The sequence below is a fragment of the Xyrauchen texanus genome, chromosome 29 (assembly GCF_025860055.1).
Source record: "Xyrauchen texanus isolate HMW12.3.18 chromosome 29, RBS_HiC_50CHRs, whole genome shotgun sequence".
Taxonomy (NCBI): domain Eukaryota; kingdom Metazoa; phylum Chordata; class Actinopteri; order Cypriniformes; family Catostomidae; genus Xyrauchen; species Xyrauchen texanus.
This window is the reverse complement of record NC_068304.1, coordinates 14463657-14486662: the sequence shown is the minus strand read 5'-3', so window position 1 is coordinate 14486662 and position 23006 is coordinate 14463657. Positions and strand designations below refer to the sequence as shown.

The 23006-nt window shown below is 37.6% G+C and overlaps 1 pseudogene; it reads left to right on the top strand.

Moving 5' to 3' along the window:
• LOC127623003 (nuclear pore complex protein Nup205-like) overlaps nt 1-22018 on the top strand; it is a 42482-nt pseudogene extending 20464 nt beyond the window's left edge.
• Nucleotides 22019-23006: the final 988 nt, after the last annotated feature.

Below are 23006 nucleotides of genomic sequence, written 5' to 3'. Positions count from 1 at the left end.
TGAAGAAAACACTGGATTTTCGTGAAGTTTGTGAATTAGATCTTTTTTAACAAGCAGGCGATTTCTGGCGCCCTCAAGAAAAAAAATCATTCAAATGGGAAAATTGATCTTCCTCGGCAAAATATATCAGTCGACTACTAATTTAAGCTCTGTTGTAAAAATTTTACAGAATGTTAATGAGTAGAATAATGTTTAATATTAATGAAATATTTTGTTATGTTCAGGCAGTGAGCGAGAAACTGATGGCTGGTTTTGTGGAGTGTCTTGTACTGAACCTAGAATATCCCTTAATATTCTTAATTTTAAGTAAGGTTAATAAATGGAACCTTATTGTCAAGTGTTACCTTATTAATAATAATAATATTTTTAGTAATTAAGTAATAAATAATCGTAATTAAGTATTTGAAAATAGAACATTATCAGTTATGTGTATCCAGGTTCCATTTGTTAACATGAACTAGCAATGAACAATACATTTACAGCATTTATTAATAATATTTAATATTCATTTCAACATTTAAAAATAAAAATGTGTATTTGTTAAAATTAGTTAATGCACTATGAACTAACACTGAACAATTGTGGGGTTTTTTTAACTAAAATTAACAAAGATGAATAAATACTGTAAACAATATATTGTTAATTATTTGTTCATGATACCTAATGAATTAACTAATGCTGACGAAAGGAACCTTATTGTAAAGTGTTACCCCATTAACTGTGATGTCAGTAGATTTTGGATTTGAAGCAAGGGAGAGTTTACACTTTCGTCAATCGGTCTAATGCTGATAATCTCAAAATGGCCAAATATCAGCTGATTAATTGCCTTGGCCTATGTATCATTACTATGTTTTAGAGCAGAATCTTACACCATTTGTTCTTGGTTCAGACGCAGACCCTGAGAAACGGGTGGCCAAGATCCGTCATGAGACAAATCCACATCCTGAACCTTTTGATCACATCTCTGAAGCTGAAAGGTCTCAACCTGGGCCTGTATCTGCTGGGTTATGAAGTGAAGAAGCCTGTCTACTCCACTAACCTGCAGGATCCAGGTAACATCTCCGCTCAATATCAAAATCAGGGTGTTGATATGCACGCCATACCATACCATGCCATGTTATTATTTATTTAGTTTATTTCTTAATAGTTTATAGTTTATAATTAGTTTATTTTTAAATAAACAATAGGTTGTTGTTTGAGTCTATATTACTATAGCTTTGAACCAGAACCTTGTGTTTTTGGCGTAAGGTGTTCTTGGCTGTCCACGGAGCTGCCTGCATGCAATCCTCAGTCTGCTCCAGAGAAGCAGTGAGAGCCAGTCTGGACCTGTGCTCACCAAACAGGCCCCTCACCTGGCTGAACTCTGCTACCAGGTACACACACATGACATTTACCACCCAGTTCAATTGATTTATGTTCAAATAATTTCAAGCTAAAATATATTTTTTGTGTGTGTCTGTCTGTGCCAGGTGATATGTCAGCTGTGTGCATGTCCTGACACATCTGGGCCCACCATGCGATACCTCAGGACCAGCCAGGACTTCCTGTTTTTTCAACTGCAGCACCTGCCATTCATCCTATCTGGTGAGTGATAGTTATCTGCCCTTGTTTTCTTTTGAGATGAAAATGATAAATGAAAATGATGCCATCATTTACTCAACCTCATGTTTTTCCTCATCCATGGATGGCAAAAGGGATCATTCACTTTCATTGTATATAACAAATGTGTAATGACAGTAAATGGTTGCTGAGGCTAACATACTGCCTAACATCTCCGTTTGTATTCCACAGAGAGAAAGTCATACAGATTTGAAATAACATGGATGAGTAAATGATGACAGAATGTTTTATTTTTGGGTGAACTATCCCTTTATAATCACTTATCGGGATAAAAAATTAACTCATGCGACTTATGGTCATAATAACATGTTTAGATATCAACTGTTAGGATCTCATTGTTTCTCAGTTTTGATTGATTCCATGTGAATGTCCTATAGGGAATGAGATCGCCACATTATCACAGATGTCCTGGTTGTTGAAGACTGCAGCCATCGAGCTCAGAGTGACCTCACTGAACCGCCAGCGCTCACATTCACAGAGACTACTCAACCTCCTCCTTGATGACCAGCCACACACATTACATGCAGGTATTACATGCAATCACACACAGCAATACAGAGTTCCTGTTGAATTAGAGGAAACATTCATGACAGCTTGTTTCTATTTTTTAACTGATGGAGAGAGCATGGAGGAGGAGAGTAGATCAGTCAACGGTTATTTACACTTTGGTACTGTCTCTAAATGTAAGGGAAAGACTTCATGTACCAACATAGTCACACAGATTCAGACTTTTGACTATTGACAGAAAGTCAGTCACACATTGTAGCTTACTCTGATCAAGAAATGCTCATTTAGTCAGTAAGGTGCAATATGAAAAAAATGGAGTGCAAACATTAGTTTTTTTCAGAGAAACTGTAAATGTTGAGAGAAAGCCATTTAGGTTAAATGAAGTGGCACTAACATGTGTGTATTCTGCAGAAGCAGTGGGATGTGTCTGAAGGCGTTTAATAACGTTTCAGGTGTTTCCCCCTTTGACTTGAAATCTGTCAACATCCATGTCAAATGGGTTTTCCCGGTCTCATCAGGCAAAACTCAAAATAATTCCAAACCTCGCTACATGAATTGTGTTTTTTAAAAGCTTCTCACTCTCCAAACTTTTATTTAAATCCATGTTAGGAGACACAACCACCACATTAACACGCTGGGATTCAGAAGTGTGTTTGAAGCATGGGAGAACCGCTCATTGAAAAATAAAAAATACCAGATAAGGGGCAAATTCTAAACCGCATTTTGCACTCTTGAAGGGCACTGCGTGAAGGGGACAGCATTCGAAAAGACTATATTTTGAATGTTATTGCAGACATATGTCTGATTTAAATGAAGGATTTAGCGAAAATAATATTTACTACCGCACTTACAACATAGCTTGCAGTGCTACCATTGTAACAGACACAAGCCTGTTACCAGTATGCAAAAGCATGTGTACGGTTTTACTGTATTAACGGTAGTACAGTTTAAAAAATACTGGGGCACTGGCAGTATTTTGAAGCTTGAGTATCGCTATACTACCATAGCATTTACATTTATGCATTTGGCAGACACGTTTATCCAAAGCGACTTACAGTGCACTTATTACAGGGACAATCCCCCGGAGCAACCTGGAGTTAAGTGCCTTGCTCAAGGACACAATGGTGGTGGCTGTGGGGCTCGAACCAGCGACCTTCTGATTACCAGTTATGTGCTTTAGCCCACTACGCCACCACCACTCCTGTAGCACTGGTGTACCGTGCAATGCTAAACCACAGTCAGTTTTTTTTTTACATGATGAATAGAAGGTTTGTTTGATCATATTGATGTTATACGTGAAATATTGGAAAATGCCTGTCAATTTTGTGATCAAAATATCTTCTGTCCAGAAGTAAATGGTACTGATTATTTCAGAGTTTCATAATTCTGACAACCAAGTGGATTATACAGATGTGAATATCTTATTTACTTGCCTCAAAAAAATCTCTTGAATATCTTTCTTGAAGATTCATTGCCACACTTTGCCAAATACAGCCATTTAGTTTTCTTTTAAGGCAAAAATTCATTTTGTCACGGACTGGTAAAAACCTTTCACCAGCTCTCGCCTTTTTTGTGATAGACTAGTGCAACATAGTACAATGCGTTCTTTGGTTGTTTTAGTACGCAGGAGTCTGTTGAGTGTTCTATGAGATGCTATAGACTTCAGTCAGGAGGCCCCAGAGCTTCTGCAGCTTGACTTCTTTGAGCGTGCTCAGATTGAACAGGTCATCACCAACTGTGAACATGTCAACGAACAGGGACACATGGTCTGCAATGTCAAGGTATGTCGGTGTGGCACTGACCTGCTGTGCTATGATTAAAAAAAAAAAACACTATTATTCAGTAATATGTATATAAATATATATTTTATATATTTGCAGTTGCTTCTAATATAAATAGTATATAATTATTTTATTTATTTATTTATTTTTTTTTTTCATTTTGTTTCACCTGTCATTGTTCTCTATAATCTAGTGTGTCTCCTTTTGCTGATTGGTTCTTTGATTCATTCTCTCTCTCTCTCTCTCTCTCTCACTCTCTGTGTTTCAGGAGGTGAACTCAATCCTGCAGCAGGTGGTCGAGAGGAATCGTGTGAGATGCTGTCTGAGTGCTAAACGTCACGCTCTGCAGAGCTGGAGGAGTCTTGTAGAGACCATCCTCATCCTGAGAAAGCTGCTGGAATTTATCATGTGCACAGGTTAGAAAGGTGTGATTCACACTTGAGACTTAACAGCTAAGATGGGTATTTTGTTATTGCATTGTCAAAGGGTAAATGTTTAACAATGTGTTTACATCATAAAGGTGAAGGTTTTCAGCGTCTGCGGGCTCACCTCTATGGTGCTTTGTTCTATTACCTTCAAATTGCCCAGAAACCTGAGGAACCTGAGACATTCCTGACAGGTATAATATCCTGTAGCCAAGGGAATTGTTCATTATTAATAATTATATTATAACTAATAAAAGAAAGTTCCAGGTTCAATACAAGTTGAGCTCAATCAACAGCATTTAAAAATATATTAAAGCACTATAAACTAAAATAAAACAAAAGCATAAACATGTAAGGTATGCATATTTATACATAATGTTATGTAAATATAGACTACAATATATGAATGTAATCCAAAGCTGTATACAAATACAAAGCTTATGTTTATGTTATAAAATAATATAAGACCCAATAATTAAATGTAAAAGGCTATACACATTTTTAGTCACATTGTTCATGATCTTGGCAGCAGATTTTTTTTTCTTTTAATAGATAAAATTATAATAAATAAAGTTTTCCTTATGAAAGTGCTTGATTGTTTATTTATCCAATAGAGGCTGGTTGTAGAATGCATGTCCACATGCAGCTTTCAGTGAGTAAAGAAATGCAGCCGATAAAAAATGACTGTTGTGGCTCAATTTAGTGAAAGATAAAAGCTTGGTGACAGAATCTGAGAGTGGTCAAAACATTCACATCAGCTTGACCTCTTGTCTGTTCTTCAGTAAAAGAAGCTCATTGGTCACTTGATGAGAACACAAGACCCCGCCTAAGTAACAGAATGATTTTGTCAAACAATCCGGATGTGTTTTTTCAGTCTTTGAAGCCATTAACTCAGCAGGGATTCCCGACAGTCAAGTGATTAATTTCTCTTGCTGTGTCTCTCTCTACCTGGCTGGTGATTATGTTAATGAAGCTATCACCTGACAAACATTGGTAAAAATCGGCTTGTGAGACACAGCCTTTACATTGAGGCACTTACAGTGGAAGTGAAAGTGGTACATTTTTAGAGGGTTTAAAGGCAGAAATGTGAAGCTTATAATTTTATAAAAGCACTTAAAAAGCACTTAAAATCTTTGCAATTCTTTTGTTAAATCTTGTGTATTATTTGAGCTGTAAAGTTGTTACATTATGGTTATTTTAGGCTTTACAGCGTTGTCATCATGACAATGATTTGAAGTTTGAAAATTGGCTATAACTTTACACAGAAAAGTTTAGAAAGTGATTTAATCACACTAAAATCATGTTAACACACTTGTCTTCTGTCCATACTTTTGAAAAAGTTAGGATTTTGACGTAAAAAATTGTCCCCCATTCACTTCCATTGTATGTGCCTAAAGTAACCCAGATTTATGCTTTTTTTTTTTAAGAAAAATAGGGATGAGTCTAAACTATTATTTGTGGCAATCAACATGATTAAACTTAACTTGTATTGAACCTGAAATATTCCTTTAAAAGCAGTTACTTAGAGGTTCCATTTTGGTTAGAATGCTGTTTTGTAGACACATCGTTCATGTGGGCATGTCGACCTGCCCAAGGTTTGAGACCCAGGCCTGGTCAAAAAATACTGGCTGTTCTTTAAACCATAAATTCATAAAAAAACAAAAAATGTTTGGTTTGAACCAAGGTTTTTATTGTTAACGAAAAAGATTACTAAGATGAAAACTAGCTGTGAAAATATATGCTTGTTAACTGTAAAAAAGAAAAATAACTGAAACTATAAATGTGTACTACAATATGAATAAACACTAAATAGAAGATAAAATGGCTTTAGTTTTCAAATGTTTTTTCACCATCTGATTGATGTAGACACTACTAACAACAGTTCGCCTTAAAACGTGACACTAAGAGGAATGTAAATCTGGGGAAGGGGCTCTGGACAACACCAAAATAAACCTGTATGCAACAAAGTATGGCGGCAAATAACGGTGCTGCCATCTATGAAACATTGCAAAGACTGCATGAAAGAAATTAGAGCCTCACATAGTTGACCTACAAAAAAAAACGTGTTACTATGGTATTATTTTGAGTGAGTAATTTGATTAACTGTCATCATAGACAGATAATATTGAAAACACTTTGCAATTAGGTCCTTTATGTTCATAGTGCATTGAATAATGTCAACAGAATAATGACAACAGAACAAACTTTTATTGTAAAAAAATATGCCAATATATGTTGGAATTAACATCAACCTAGAATAAATGCTGTTCAAATGCTGTTACTTGATAGTTCATGTTACCTAATGCAGTTAACTAATGTTTTTTTTTTTTTCTCCCCAATTTGGTATGCCCGATACCCAATGTGCTATTAAGTCCTCATGGTGGTGTAGTGATTCGCCTCAATCCGGGTGGTGGAGGCCAAATCTCAGTTGTCTCCACATCTGAGATAGTCAATCCGCACATCTTATTACATGGCTTGTTGAGCACGTTACCGCGGACCCCTAGTGCGTGTGGAGGCTTCACGCTATTCTCCACTGCATCAACGCACAACTCGCCACGTGCCCCACCGAGAGCGAGAAACACATTATCGTGACCACGTGGAGGTTACCCCATGTGACTCTACCCTCCCTAGCAATCGGGCCAATTTGGTTGCTTAGGAGACCTGACTGGAGTCACTCAGCACACCCTGCTTGACTGCCCCTGAAGATTGTTTTTCCAAGCTGCAGAGAGAGAACCTGGCCATCATCGAGAGCTACGGTACCGCCCTGATGGAAGTGGTGTGCAGAGATGCTTGTGACGGACATGAGATTGGCAGGGTATGGCAAACAAATCAACATAATCTCAAGTCATCAAAGAGTTACTCAGAGAAGGGGTGTTGTGGCTTGAAAATCTCAACATGGAAATGGGCTGTTGGGATAGCAGCATGTTCCTTTTTCATTCAAGCATATCTTCTCTTTTTCATATGATGGCTCTGGCTGTTTTGGACAGGGTGTTGTCTTTAGACAGGCAGTGCCAGTGGCTGGTGTACCTGTGTAACAGTGGCTATCTGCGTGTGCTGGTCGAGAGCCTGAGACAAGATGATGTTGCCTTGCAAACAATGCTCACACCTCAGCCTCCACTGCTGAAACCTTTATACATATATGAGTCCAAAATGGCACTGCTTACCTGTGTGGTTAAGACAGCACAAGGTGCAATGAGCTCCTGCGCTGTGGGCTGGTCGGTCAGCTGGTGGAATGCCAGGTCTTTCACATGCTGCCTCAGAATGATGCACTCAGGTCAGAGCATGAGCAAAAAAAAAGAAAAGTTTCCATTGTTGGTTTCGGTCTTACTCTCTGCATTTTGTCCATCTCTCTTCTAGAGCATTTGGTCAGAGAGATCCATCAGGGTTTATTCCTAGTCCTCTTGAATGATACAGACAGATCCTTCTTCCTACTCTCAGACTGATGCAAGTCATCTTAACCTCCACTACATCTCAGCACCACCAGGGGGCAGTACAGGTATTAGTTCACCCAAAAATGACTTCTGTCGTTTACAAATCCTCATGTTGTTCCAAACCTGTAGTACTTTCTGTCTTCCATGGAACATAAAAGGAGATGTTAGGCAGCCTCAGTCACCATTCACTGTTATTGTAAGGAGAAAAAAAAAGATGCAATGAAAGTGAATGATGACTAATATACTACCTCACATCTCCTGTTGTGTTTCATAGATGAAAGAAGACATATGGGTTTTGAGTAAGAGTAAATTATGACAGAATTTGCATTTTTGGGTGAACTTCAAGTTATTGGGCTGGCAACATTAATGCATTAACTTGCATTAATAAAAATGAATTAATTGTTTACTATTGTAACAGTTGTCTCACAGATTTAATGCATTTAACTAATTGGATAATTTCATTCTATTGTCTGACTGGTGGGAAGAAGTGTTTATGCTCCAGGCACTTGTTTACAATGAAATGATGACGAAAGACTTCTATAGTCTATTGACAGTCCTTAAAGGGTTAGTTCACCCAAAGATGAAAATTCTCTCATCATTTACTCAGGTGTGTATGAATATCTGTCTTCTGCAGAACACATTTGAAGGAAAAAAGAAAAATATCTTAGCTCACTAGGTCCTTAAAAAAGACCTAATTTTGAATCTCCAAATATCACGACAGTCAGCATAAACGTCACCGATACGACACCAGCAGTTAATGTCTTCTAAAGCGACCTGATCTCTTTTGGTGTGAAAAAAATATTTATTTAATTATTTTTTTAATTATAAACCATCACTTCCTGTAAGCTTGTGGAGGGTGGAGTTCACACGATCTCTCATGTGACATATTTGCGTCGGCATGTTATGGACGTAATGTTACATTCTTCTATCTGTTGATACATACAGGATGAGCATACAAACGCACCATTGTGACTAAAGAAACGGATACAAATACTGATCTAAACCAAAATCAACTAAGCTTCTGTACAGCGTTCCTCCCTTTTGCTGCCCTTTCGGGTGTGTAGCACGTGCATCAGTTCATCCAAAGTGATCACCTAACATGTACGTACTGCTGCTGACCGGAAGCGAAGATTTAGAGTTATAAAGTACTTAAAGGGGCACTCGGGGTCACTTTGTATGTTATAATGTTTGTGTTTTTAAACTTCCACAAATCTCTGCATGAATTGAGTTATTATAATTGTTTGTTTTTATTGTTCATCAGTAGGTAGAAGTAAAAATGTTGTCTTAACATTTTCTGTCAGAAAAATGGTTGTACCCGTGGGTATAAATTGCCACACAAGATAGCTACTAGTTAGTCTTCGACAGGTGTGCAGTGATTGAGGTAGTTTAAAAGTAAGAATATTTAAGGTTTGAAGTACCCAATTCAAGGTTGTTTTTGTTTATTGGTTTGATTATTTTTGTTTTGCAAATAATGTCAAGTCAATTAATTTTTATTTGTTATAGCGCCTTTCACAACACACACCGTTTCAAAGCAGCTTTACAGAAGATCAGGCATTAACAGACGATAAATCTGTAATGTCTACAATGTCAATGAATCATCATTGTGTAATTAGATAAAATCTGATTGTTAATCGTGTTTAAAATTAAGTAATTAAATTGTTGGAAAGGCGGTGCTTTGAGCGCCTGTCAATCAACGACATTATACAGCAGAGCAAGGCAGACGAAATACATGCCCGTGATATGTGCTAAGATAACTTGTTTTGTGTGCTAAAGTGTGCGTGCATCCATGAGTGGCTAACCACACACACATAGACACGTACACACAAGTATAAACCTGTTCAAATACTCTCCTATACCCTCATATCAACCTGACTACCTGAATATGCAACCAGTCATGTGCCTGTGACTTGTGGCTTCTTCAATGTAAATAAACCCCTTTTGAATGGAACCTGGCTGTTTGGATCCTATCCTGTGTTCTGACCGAATGGATAATTAGGAACCACCTTAGTATACCTTAGTATTTTTCCTTCCCCAAACTATCAAACATAAATAAAATTGTATGAAAAACCCCAGTGAGCAAGCTGAAAGAGACTGTGGCAAGGAACACAAAACTCCATAAGATGTTGATTAATGGAGAAAAATAACCTTGGGAGAAACCAGACTCACTGTGGGGGCCAGTTCCCCTCTGGCTAACATCATGAATATAATGTAAATATTACTTATGTATAGTTAAAGTCATGGTTTAAAATTATTAAACTAAGTAAGTGTTAAGGGTCAGTGTTTAAACATCGATTATATTTGAACTGTAAGATTAATGACTAATGTCTTTGAAGTCCATCCTGGATTAACTGCAGAAGTTCACATAGATGCAATTGTCCTTGTTAATTGGCTGATGAAGGCTTTTGTTGGCAATTGTTATTCTATGCATTTCAAGATTGTAATCCATCAATAGACTGAGGTGATGCAGGCAGAGATCAGGTTTGTGAAACGCAGTTCAACCTGGCCGGTAATTTTGGTGAGGTTCGGTGTGGTCCATCTTAAATCCAAGGTTCAGACAATGGCATATGAAGCATCCCATGTCTTATGGTTGGAGTTGGCATCAGTTCATCCTCTGAAGTCCATCATAATAGACTGAAGTGATGTTTGGCTGGCACCAGCTGCATTTAGTCATCATCATTCTGCGACATGTAGCAGTGGAGTCCAACACGAAGCAGGAATGGTGCTGGATCCAGCCGGTTCTGGTGACCTCAGGATAGGAGTCCCGAGGTTGAGACAGGGAAACAAATAAAATAATATAAGCTTGGATGCCATTCAATTTATTGCAGAGATATAAATCATGGTCAATGTTTCTGGTTTCTGGTTCCGGCAGACCCAACTAAAGCAGCCTAATTGTGGGTTGGAGGATAAATTAGGTGTATGCCTGGCTAAATAGATGAGTCTTTAGTCTAGACTTAAACTGAGGGAGTGTGTCTGAATCTCGAACAGTGTTAGGGAGTGTGTCAGGGCTGAGGGCGGGGCCGGGTCGTGAACCTACACACCTGGTCCCGTATTAGGCTAATTAAGCCTCTGTGAAGGATAAAAGTCGACTGCAGAGGATCGTGCGGGAGAGAGAGATCGTTTACGGATATGTCCGTCATGTGTGTGTTTATGTTGTCTTTTAAGTTTATCATTAAAATATGATTTATATTGAAAAGCCGGTTCTCGCCTCCTCCTTTCCATTGATCGCTTTACAGAGAGACTATTCCATAGTTTAGGAGCCAAATATGAAAAGGATCTACCTACTTTTGTGGATTTTGATATTCTAGGAACTATTAACAGGCCAGAATTTTGCGATCGTGATGAACGTGATTGAATGTGATTGAATATAGCATATCAGAAGGTCACTTAAGTACTGCGGAGCTAGACCATTCAAAGCTTTGTACGTAGTTAACAGAATTTTAAGTGAATATGGAATTTAACAGGTAGCCAATGTAACAACGATAAAATGGGGCTAATATGATCATATTTCTTGGTTCTCGTTAGCACTCTGGCTGCTGCATTTTGAACCAATTGAAGTTTATTTATTGATCTTGCTGGACATCTTCCCAGTAATGCATTACAATAATCTAATCTTGAAGTCATGAACGCATTAATTCGTTTTTCGGCATCAGCAACAGAGAGCATGTGCCTTAATTTAGCAATATTTCTTAGGTGGAAGAATGTTGTTCTACAAACATTGGTAATTAGATTTTCAAAGGACAGATTGATATCAAATATAACACCTAAGTTCTTCGCTGTTGAAGATGATGTAACAGTACATCCATCGAGAGTCAAATTATATTGTAGTGGTTTATTTTTTGAGTTTTTTGGTCCAATAAATACTACCTCTGTTTTGTCAGAATTGAGTAGAAGGACATTTCTGGCCATCCAATCATTTATTTCATTGATACACTCTGCTAATTTCGAGAATTGTGAAATCTCATCAGGTTTTGAAGAAATATAAAGTTGTGTATCGTCGGCATAGCAGTGGAAACTTATTCCACGATTCCTGATAATATCTCCCAGGGGAAGCATATACAAGGAGAAAAGTGGAGGCCCTAAATCTGATCCCTGTTGCACTCCATATTTTACTTTTGTTTGATTTGACAATTCCTCATTTACATAGACAAAGTGGTAGCGGTTTGCTAAATATGACATAAACCATGCTAATGCAACTCCACAAATGCCAACATAATTCTCTAGCCTATTGAAGAGAATGTTGTGGTCTATCGTGACGAATGCAGCACTAAGATCTAAAGATCTAGAAGAGAAATGCAGCCACGATCAGTTGATAATAGCAAGTAATTTGTAACTCTAACAAGTCTCTGTACTGTGATGAGGCCTAAATCCTGACTGAAATTCTTCATATATACTATTTCTCTGTAGACATATTTGGGAGGATTGTAGGGCTGGGACGACGCGTCGACGTAATCGATGACGTTTATGCGCGTCGATTCGTCAGACCAAAACAAAGATGGCGGCGCCGGAGAGTAGAAGCAAAACGAGTGGCTCCTCAGACTACCAGAAGTGCAAGGCGGCACGCACTTGTTCATCTAAAGTGTGGGAATTCTTTAATTTAAAAGGAAAAAATTATGTGACATGTCGTCTTTGCAAAATGGAGATGGCTTTCCATTCTAGCACCACGGCAATGCACCAGCACTAGGGCTGGGATGACGTCGACGCAAAAAATACGTCGACGCAAAATATGTGCGTCGAATTGTCAGACCCAAAACAAAGATGCCGGCGCCAACACGAGTGGCTCCTCAGACTATCAGAAGTGCAAGGCGGCATGCACTTGTTCCTCTAAAGTATGGGAATTATTTAATTTAAAAGGAAAAAATTCCGTGATATGTCATCTTTGCAAAATGGAGATGGCCTTCCATTCTAGCGCCACCCGGGAGCAGCCGCAGATGACAGAGCACCGTAAGTTTTTTTTTTCAACTCCCCACTTTGCACTCGATGTTGGAGTAGGCTATAATACGTTGTCGACACCTAATGTTTTCGCTTATAGCTATTAATAATGCGCTTATAGCTATGAATGTCGTGAAAAATACATAGAGGACACTGACAACGCGCTGACAGACAGGACCAAGCAGGTAACATTTAATAAAGTCTCAACTTTCAAATTTGGTCATTCAAAGAAAATTCAACCATAAATAGGCCTACTATTTTGTGGCTCTTTAATGTGTCGTGACAGATTGCCTCAGTTAAAGCTGCTCGTGAACCGATCATCTTTTCCTTGGTTAATTTATAGCATCAAATGGGCTAAACATGAATGTAGCCTACATCAGAAGGACTATCGTTTTATCCACGGAAAGATGTCAGTACAGTAGCCTACAATCCATTATTCAAATTCAAATCCACCGATGTTAATCTTCTCTCTCCTGACTACTTTGTCGGACAAAAATGGCGTATTATGATTGATTGATCAGATCGCCTGTCAATCAAACTCCCGGCAATTATTTTTTTTTTTTTACATTTTATACACCCCTACCCCCGATGAAACAGGTATTACTGGTGTTGTCACAAGTCGATTAATCGAATCGAAATCGAATCGGACTGAAAAAAAATGAATCGTTAGATTAATCGATGCATCGAAAAAATAATCGCTAGATTAATCGTTTAAAAAATAATCGTTTATCCCAGCCCTAAAGGATAGTCATTTAGGACATCTACTTGGTGCATGACACGTGTCATTTTTCCAACAATTGTTTACTGACAGATTGTTTCACAATCTGTCAGTAAACTTATATTTGTATATTGTTTATACAAATATAAGAGGTAAATTTTATTTTTATTTTAGTGCTGCCCTTCAGAATCTACATAAGCAGATATTTACATAAAGTATGTAAGTGTGTACATATTAGTGTGTTGCCTTATTGAGCATCAATGAATGTTTGCACCTTGTATAATTGAGTCCCTCAATTGTCCTAAGTTTCGGTCGATAGATACATACATGCGTACGTACATACATACATACATACTGTATGGTGGTGCAGGACTTTTAATTATAAAGAAGCCCAAAATACTTATGGGACTCTTATTTTGAAATGTCTGCACTCCCAGTTGTGAACATACTGATGGCTGATTTGCTGAGAAAGTGACTCTGATTCAATCTGCTAACCTGAGCTCCTGAGTTCAAACGAGCTCTTGTCAGGTTATTCATGAAACAGACTCTGTTCAAAAGAGTTGTGTGTGGCGCAGTGAGCTCATCTCAACAGAATGGGTGAAAAGCGGCTCGAGACACACTGGTACACCCTCAAAAGATATATTCAATAACTCACAAGATGATATCTGACGAAACCGCATATGAACACACAACCCGACTGTCACCAGTGGCAACTAGATTTTAAGTTAGTGTCACAAACAATTATTATGGGTTGCATTTCCGACCATTTTAGTCACAGTCTGGAGCCCTAAACAATAGTACGCAAGTATAAACATGCATGATACCATGCAGCCTCCTGCTAAGGAAGGAGACGCATTCAGTCTCCTAGAGATGAACATAGTTTGATGTTAAAAGGGCAAGTCAATCCCAGAACAACAGCAAAGGACCTTGTGAAGTTGCTGGAGGAAACAGGTAGACAAGTATCTATATCCACAGTAAAACGAGTACTATATCGAAATAATCTGACAGGCTGCTCAGCAAGGAAGAAGCCACTGCTCCAAAACTGCCATAAATATGCCAGACCACAGTTTGCAAGTGCACATGGAGACAAAAATCTTACTTTTTGAATAAATGTTCTCTGGTCTAATGAAACAAAAATGTTACTGTTTAGCCATAATGACCATTGTTATGTATGGAGGTTGCCTCTAGTTTATTAACTAAAATAATTTCTGCAGAGCTATGTTCCCACTAAAAGCCTGCGGGTGCTAGCGAGCGGCGCCTTGTACCAACACAAAGAGGCACCTAAACAATTTCCCGGACTTTCTGTTTCAATGTATCACGTTGGTGGTATGACCTTCCCACTCCATCCGGGAAGCAAACATGCTCTCTGTCTTCAAAAAATGGTTAAAAACACATATTTTCCATGCGCACTTAACCAATCACTCATAAAAATAAAATACAAAAATTATATACACTACCGGCCAAAAAGTTTTGAAACCCTTAACTGAAATGTTTCTCATGATCTTAAAAATCTTTTGATCTGGAGGCATAAGCATAAATTATTTTAATTAGTTTTGTAGACAAAAATATAATTGTGCCAACATATAAATTTAGTTTATTATAAAACTATAATTTGATTATGCCATAGTTTTGATGAATTTACTATTACCGGTATTCTAAAATGTGAAAAATAGTGTAAAAAATTAGACCTTTAGAGTGTGTGTGTGTGTGTGTGTGTGTGTATTTTATTTATATATATATATATATATATATATATATATATATATATATATATTTATATTCTTATATTCTTGTTGCACTCTAATCTGTCTTGGCTACTACTATTCTGATACTAGTGAAATTTTGTGCTGCAGCACTTTTCGTATCACTCCTTGAGATGAATCGCTTATGTATTATTATTCTTTTGTATGTCACTTTGGATAAAAGCATCTGCCAAATCAATAAATGCAAATGTAATTATGGTACTCCACTTTAGTCATGTGTTTCCCAAAAAGAAATGATGCAATCATTATTCATTATTGTTCTGTCATCATTACTCACTCTCAAGTCTGTATAAATTTATAATTTCTGTGGAACACAAAAAAGATGCTACCATGCACTGTCACCTACAAAATAATTTTCATCCAATGAAAAATGGTGACTGAAACTAACTACTAGAAAGTAAATCATAAACGTTTGCTTGCTGCACCACATGCAACAACAAACCCAGCACGAGAGAGTCATGAACAAATGACTCATTTGAACCAGATCTTTTTCATGAATCAACAGAAAAAAAACTGAGGGTTTGAACTCAGGTGCTCAGGTTAGCAGTTTGAATCAGTCACTTTCTAAGCAAACCATCCGTCATTGAGCTCACAACTGGGAAGGCAAACATTTCAAAATAGAGGTCCCATGAGTATTTTGGGCTTCTTTATTTAAAAAAAGCTGGATCTCATATATATATATATATATATATATATATATATACACACACAGTGCTGTGAAAAAGTATTTGTCCCATCCTGATTTCTTCTATTTTTGTGTATATCTCATACTTAATTTTTTCAAAAATTCAATCAAAATCTAACATAAAACAAAGGCAATCTGAGTAAACACAATTCAGTTTTTTAATTATAATGTTATTTATTGACGCAAAAAAGTTGGACATGTGTGGAAAAAGTATTTGCCCCCTTAGTTACTAAATCCCCAAATCTATGAAACTGCATTCATAATGGGGTTCAGCTGTACTAGACATACCCATGCCTGATTACTGCCAGTTCTGTTCAAATCAACACCTAAATAAGAACTTTTTCAGCAGCACGAAGTTGGCTAAAAGTTCTCACAGAGTAACACGCTATGCTAAGGTCAAAATGAATTCCAGAAATTATGAGAAAAAAGGTGACTGAAATACATCAGTCTGGGAAATGTTACAAAGCTATTTCAAAGGCTCTGGGACTCCAGATAACCACAATGAGAGCCTTTATCTCCAAATGGAGAAAAGAAGTGGCCAACCTTCCAAAATTCCTCTAAGAACACAGTGATGACTCATTCAGGAAGTCACAAAAAAACCAAGGACAACATCCACAGAACTGCAGGCCTCTCTTGTATCAATAAAGGTCACTGTTCATTACTCTACTATCAGAAAGACACTGGCCAAAAATGCCATCAATGGAAGAGTGGCAAGGCGAAAACCACTGCTAACCCAGAAGAGCATTAAGGCTTGTCTAAATATTTCTTTAACACACCTTGATGATCCTCAAACATTTTGGGAGAATGTTCTGTGGACTGATGAGTCAAAAGTGGATCTGTTTGGAAGACGGGGGTCCCATTACATCTGGCGCAAATCAAACATAGAATTCCACAAAAAGAACATAATATCTACTGTCAAGCATGGTGGTGGTATTGTGATGGTGTGGGGATGCTTTGCTGCTTCAAGGCCAGGGGAAATTGCAATAATTGAGGTTCTCTACCAGAAAGGAGAAGGTACAGTCATCAGTCCATGAGATGAAGCTCAAGAGCAACTGTATTGTGCAGCAAGACAATGATCCAAAGCATAGGAGTAAGTCCACCACTGAATGGCTCAAAGAAGCAGAATGAAAGTTTTGGAGTGGCATAGTCGAAGTCCTGACCGGAACCTGATTGAGATGCTGTGGCAGGAACTTAAACAGGTATTTAATGCTCAAAAACCCTCCAATGTCACTGTACTAGCGCAGTTCTGCAAAGAAGAGTGGACCAAAATTCCACCACAGTGTTGAGAAAGACTGATCTCCAGTTATCGGAAGCGTTTGGTTGCAGTTGTTGCTGCTAAAGGTGGCACAACCAGCTATTAAGTTTAAGGGGGCAGTTAGTTTTTCTCATGGGTGATATAGGTGTTGGAAAACTTTTTTGCTTCAATAAAAAATATATATATTTGGTGTTTACTCAAGTTGCCTATGTTTTATGTTATATCTCGTTTGAAGATCTAAAACAATTTAGTATAAAAAAAATACACAAAAACAGAAGAAATCAGAACGGGCAAATACTTTTCCACAGCACTGTATGAGATCCAGCTTTTGACACTTCTGGTCAATTGAGGGATTCATTGATGCTCAAGAAGGCAACACACTTCTATGTACAGCCGTGGCCAAAAGTATTGGCAGTGAAATCAATTTTGTGTTTCACAAAGTTTTCTGCTTCAGTTGTTGTGGTGTTGATACACATTGTGCAGAGTGATCAAATGCATTTTAAATAATTGCAAAAATGTTTTACTTTATCACAAAAACCCAAATTTCAAAGTTTTTTGGCCCTGGCACAAAATTACCAGCCAACATAATTTCACTAATCATATCAGCAGCACCTGGGAAAGTGTGAACAAGTACAAGTCAGGTGAAATCACTCTATCTTTCTGATTGGATTATAAGAGCAGACTGATTGCTATAAAAGGAGTAAAGAAGTGCTTCCAATCATTGTGTTCTTGTTAGCAATGGTTACCTCTAAAGAAAGACGTGCAGCCATAATCGCTTTGCATCAAAATGGCCTCACATGCAAGGAAATTGCTGCAAAGAACCATTAACCGGATCATCAAGATCTTCAAGGAGAGAGGTTCAACTGCAGTGAAGAAGGCTTCAGGACGTCCCAGAGTGTCCAGCAAGCACCAGGACCGTCTCCTCCTGAGGAGTCAGCTACAGAATCGTGTCACCACCAGTGCAGAGCTTGCTCAATATCGGCAGCAGGTTAGTGTAAGTGCATCCGCACACACAGTGAGACTTTTGGACAATGGCCTGGTGTCAAGAAGGGCAGCAATGAAGCCACTTCTCTCCAAGAAAAACATCAAGGACAGACTGAAATTCTGCAGGAAGTACAAGGATTGGACAGCAGAAGACCCCCTTCCGACTCTTTGGAACATCTGGAAAATCAATAGTCCGGAGAAGAAAAGGTGTGTGGGGTTGCTTTTCATTCAAGGGAGTGGGCTCTCTCCCAATTCTGCCCAAAAACACTGTCATGAATAATGAATGGTATCAAAACATCCTGCAAGAGGACTTTTCCCAACGATCCAGGAACAATCTGTTGATGATCCGTGCATTGTCCAGCATGATGGAGCACCATGTCACAAGGCAAGAGTGATAATGAAGTGGCTCGGAGATCATTACATTGAAATTTTGGATCCGTGGCCAGGCAACTCCCCGGATCTTAATCCCATAGAGAACCTGTCGTCAATCCTCAAAAGGCGAGTGGACAAGCAGAAGCCCACAAATTGTGATCAACTCCGAGCACTAATAAGGCAAAATGGATCGCCATCAGTCAGTATTTGGCCCAGAAGCTGATAACCAGCATGCCAGAGCGAATTGCAGAGGTTATGAAGAACAAGGGTCAACACTGTAAATATTGACTCTTTGCATATTTAATGTTTTTGCCAATAAAAGCCTTTAAAACTCATGAAATGCTTATCATTGTTTTCCAGTATACCATAGAAACATGTGAAAAAATAATCTAGAAATACTGCAGCAGCAAACTTTGCAAAACACAAAATGTATGTCACTACCAATACTTTTGGCCACGGCTGTATACTATACTTTATGTAAATATCCACTTATGTAGATTCTGAAGGGCAGTACTAAAATAAAATAAAAAAGTATCTCTTATATTTGTATAAATTATGAAAGGGGTGTGTACATTGATGAACACATCTTCTCAACTATATATACTGTTTATTAAACCTCTGATTAATGGGTTATCAGCTGTCTCCATTTCTTCTGCTTTCTATCTTGTTTTTGAACTACATTCTACAGTATATCAAGCAATTATTTGATTTGGGGACTAAAAACAGCCATTTGGCTCCATAATGTTTCAGTTAAGGAGCCAATGGCTCTAAGTCATTTTTTTAGTCTGGAGACCTGCATACTTATTAAAATTGACTGATTCACATGGCAGATAAAATAGCTGTATACATCAGTTGGAATTCTAAAGAGATGGAGATGAGAGATAAATAGGTGTTTAAGAGTTTCTTTTCTTTTTTTGCAGTAGGTTTTCTTTACCCAGAGTAGTTCTTGTAGCTTTACAAAAATCATTTCTTGTCAAATGTGTTGTATTGCGAGGGAGCACCACGATACACAGGTGTCAAAACTAGATCGCTCCGAAGTCCCGAGCTTGCAAATGTTGACAGCTTTACTTTCTTGATTATAAACAGAAAATATAGTTTTATTGCAAGAGATGCCATTCGCATGTCGAATCTTATAAGTTCAGTAATATGCGACTTCCTCACAGCACGTGCTTATACTAAACTCGACAAGCGTTCAGTGATGCGGAAGAGCTTGTTTATTCTAGCAAATTCTGGAATTACAGTTTGATATAAACACAAGATTATTGATTTGATCATGGAAGAGGGAAATGACTCAAAACAAAATAATCACTTTCTCATTTACAATAAATATGATGTGGGGGGGCTAAAATGTAAAATATTGGTTGGCTACTGTTACTTCACTTAATAGTTCAGATTTTTTAGTTTTATCATCTTTTTTTTTGCTCTATGATTGTAAGTTTTATTATTATTGTCAGTATATTTAATATTAATTTTAGTATTTTAGGTCTGGGAAAATGTATTTTTTAACTGATATAATTATAATTTTTGGGGCCATTTAGTGTTATTGCCATCTAGTTGCATTTTCATGTTTAATGAGGGCAGGTTGTAAAAATGTAACATTTTATAATATACTGTTTATTAAAATCTAAAAATGATTTATGTTATAAAAAATGTATTTATTTATTTTTGACTATTTTATATTCTGCAAACAATAATAGCCGTGGTGTTTCCCTGTGCATTCTCTTTCTGTATCAGATGTGTCCATTTCTTCTGCATGGGTTCCCAGCCTGGGTGTGGTTCTCCTCATGCTGAAGAACAGTGCCACCAACTTCCTTACATTTACATTTACATTTATGCATTTGGCAGACGCTTTTATCCAAAGCGACTTACAGTGCACTTATTACAGGGACAATCCCCCTGGAGCAACCTGGAGTCAAGTGCCTTGCTCAAGGACACAATGGTGGTGGCCGTGGGGCTCAAACCAGTGACCTTCTGATTAACAGTTATGTGCTTTAGCCCACTACGCCACCACCACTGCCGGCTGCCTTAGATACCATGACAGCCACAGACAGAGCCTGAGCAAGCTGGAGAGAGTAGAACAGCTCCCCCCTGAAGAACTGAAGGAGGTATACACAAAATGATGATAGGGAGAACAGTGTTTATATAGATTGAAATCAAGATCAACACTCATTTGAGACCCCTTTTGCTCTGTAATGGTGCTGGTGCTCAAGCAGTCCCATGTTTACACCAACATGAGAGCTGCACAACAGTGTAAATATCCAAGTTACTTCATAAACTTCCCACAAAAAAGATGGCACATCACCGTTTTTATATAATATACAAGTCAAACTCTTAGTAAGTAAGGAGTATACTGAAGTAGTAAGCCTTTTTATATATATATATATTCAGTTTTCTTTATTGTTCGTTTTAATTGTTTGTAACTGGACAAACATAAGCTGTATAAGTTTAATACTTCTTTTTGTACCTTATACAGCTGTGCCAGGGTCTGGTGTCTGGTTCCTGGTTCTGCTGGAGTAGAAAAGATCCCGTCAGTGCAGAGAACTGTGCTTGCCAAACGACGGCTCGTCCAGTTGGTCAACAACCGAGCCAAACTGCTTGCCCTCTGCTCTTGTATCCTAACACACTCTATTCTATTGATTTGCCAGTGAAATTTAGGGATGGGCCTGTTTTCTTTCCAAATTCAGTATCTTCAGTAATTCTACTTGTTTTCTTTTACTTTAGGTTTTGGATCATTATAATGTTGGTTACACAAGGAGAGGGGCAGCATCCTACATGTTTTTCTTGACATTTCTCTCTAAAGATATTATTGAGACATGCCTGTTTGTGATTTTGCGCCACCTAGAGTTCTACTTGCTCTACTTGCTCGCTGATGCCAGGTTACAAAGGTGAGCTGATCCTCGATATATCTTTCTTGAAATATTGAATATGATTTCATTTTCTGGAGAAAGAATATGGAGAGATGTTTGCCAAATATGTGAATAATTCCTGTCTTTTCTTTGTGTAGATCCTAGTCTGGGCAGAGGGTTAGGTGTGTCAAGAGGGAGCCAGCAAGATCTTGAACAGGTGAATCCTTTTTGAAAAAATGACTGTGTGCTGTGCCGGTACCATGGTAAAGTGATGGTATCAGATAGAATTACCATAGCATTTGATATACTGTATATACTCTCCATAAGTCTGAATGAAAACCATATTCATGTACCATGGTATTTGCATAGTAAGTCAACAAATATAGTGGAACATGGTATTATGAAAAAAAACTATATGAAATAAAAATTGTTTATTTATTTTTTTGTGTTGTTGTTGACACGTTCCTGTGTGTGTTGTTGCAGAGTGATGTTGTGAATAGCTTTAACGAGCCACTACAGAGGAAGTTGTTGTAGGTAGAAGGGCTGTATGGCAAAGCCCGTTCCCGTCACACCTTCATACAAGCCCTCACGCGCAGGATCCGGGGACTACTGCACCACGCCAAGGGCTGAACACTCACATTCTTTGAAAGAAATTGTGAGACACATGGATTTTCTGACTGAGGAGAGATATCTAAACCTAAAATGACGTGTGCAGTTTTGATTATTATAATAACTTGTGAAATTTTCTTGCTTGGAGCGTTTCTAATAACATCTTGGTGCACTGCATTTTTTATTCCTCTTGTGGTAAATAAATGGTTTTCTAAAAGACAACCCACTTATTATTGAATATTTTCTAACTTTTTGGTTTGTTAAAAAGGAAAGGCTTATTGCTAAAATACAAACCTTTTTAAAAACATTTAAACACCTAAACCATTTCTGATGTCTTCAATGGTGAGAAGAAGACATCTTATTTTAAATGGTATATTTTATAGAAGACAGAAAAGTACAGTTTCAGTTGGTATGCACAAAACTCAGCCCTTGACTTCTACAGAGCCGGAATAGGTAAGAATTCAAGGGATTCTATTGATGAAAACCAGCAGGTTACATTCAGATTGCATAGTATGGATGCTTTTAAAGTGGCAAGTATAGGAGGACATATCAATTAATTATGGATTTACAAAGATAGCTATTAAATCAACCTGATTGCCATCTAGCTCGCCCATGAAAATTAGTAACAATGTACTGTATATTCAGGGTTGGGAGGGTTACTTTTGAAATGTATTCTACTACAGATTACAGAATATATGCAATATATTTTTACAGGAAAACAATACAAAAATTATTATCAAGAATACTATTTTTGCCCTAATATCAAAGGTCTTATAAGAAAAAAGAAATTATGATCTAATGTGAATTTTCTTGATAAAAAATATGATCTTGTCTGGTAACGTGGTTGGCCTGAAATAGCATTTTAGCTTAGCATAAAGCTAACAATTTACACAAGGTTTATTTCTATTTCTTCTGCTCCAAACTTACTTCAGACTTACTTCTCTGTCTGCTCGTATGAATGTAACACATTATAAGAAAGTGTTTCACCGCTGTTCAAATGCACTTTGGATTGCATCATATATATGTATAAATGTTTTCCATCTGAAAGGACTAAATGTTAAATTAAACAAATGACAATAAA